At 45.6% G+C, this 892-nt stretch overlaps 2 protein-coding genes across 2 annotated transcripts in view; both read right to left on the reverse strand.

The window, feature by feature from the left end:
• SHPK (sedoheptulokinase) overlaps window positions 1-892 on the reverse strand; it is a 938822-nt gene that overhangs the window by 76434 nt on the left and 861496 nt on the right. The window lies entirely within an intron of this gene.
• Window positions 1-892, reverse strand: part of ITGAE (integrin subunit alpha E) — a 35602-nt gene that overhangs the window by 33633 nt on the left and 1077 nt on the right. The gene's annotated exons all lie outside the window — the stretch shown is intronic.

Here is an 892-nt window from a genome sequence, read left to right on the forward strand (position 1 = left end):
TAACACGGCTATGTCTTTGAATGCTGCACCTGAAAACCTGTGTTTCCCTAGCCTCCCAATGGCGCTAAAAACCTTATGTTCAGAACGGTGTGACTTAAGCTGAACAAGAAATGCGCTCTGATGGGGACCTGGGATGGTTGTTATTATTTCATTGGGGTTTTCATTGGATTTGGAGAGCTTGAGGTGGTCTGATACAACATTCAGGATGTGCAATACATTCATTTTAAAAGGGGCACCACACATACTTGCATACCCCCCAACATTTCACCAATGTGTCAACACCGGAGCATGGTCAAGATGGCAAAATAAGGGCACTTTGAATTCGGTTTGCGGCGATGGAAGCAGGCCGAGGACAAAGCGGGAAACGGTGGGAGAAACAGATATTGCAAGAGCAGATACAAAGACAGGATGGCGAAGGATCGACTGGGACTGTCCTTGCCAAACTGGGACCATTGGAGGGTAATGGATTCTCACCAGATTTGGAGAGGTTTGGAGGCAAGAGCCATGTTGACTTTCCTTCTGGGGGGAATTTTTACAGCGATACGTTTAGTTTAGTCTAGCGGGAAGAACTGGGACGTTATCTTACGGCTGGAAACGGAAGCAGATAAGGTCCAAAGGCTGGTTTAAATCCATGCTCCAGACTCTATCTGTTTGCACCCAGAGCAAAGGTTGTTATCATCCACGGCAATGGAAACAACAAAGTAAAGATTCCTTATGCAACCCTCAGCACTATGGCAAGCTATACCTTTGTTTTAAGATTCCCCTAGGAGTGAAATTTCTTTATTACAAAGCCGTTTAATGTCTGCCCGGCTCCCCTTTTCCCTCCTCATCCTTCGTAAAGTTCATCCAAGTCTTTTCAGGGGATGTGACAACAAAGAAACAGGCAAAAAGA

Source organism: Sceloporus undulatus, chromosome 11 (assembly GCF_019175285.1).
Source record: "Sceloporus undulatus isolate JIND9_A2432 ecotype Alabama chromosome 11, SceUnd_v1.1, whole genome shotgun sequence".
Taxonomy (NCBI): Eukaryota; Metazoa; Chordata; class Lepidosauria; order Squamata; family Phrynosomatidae; genus Sceloporus; species Sceloporus undulatus.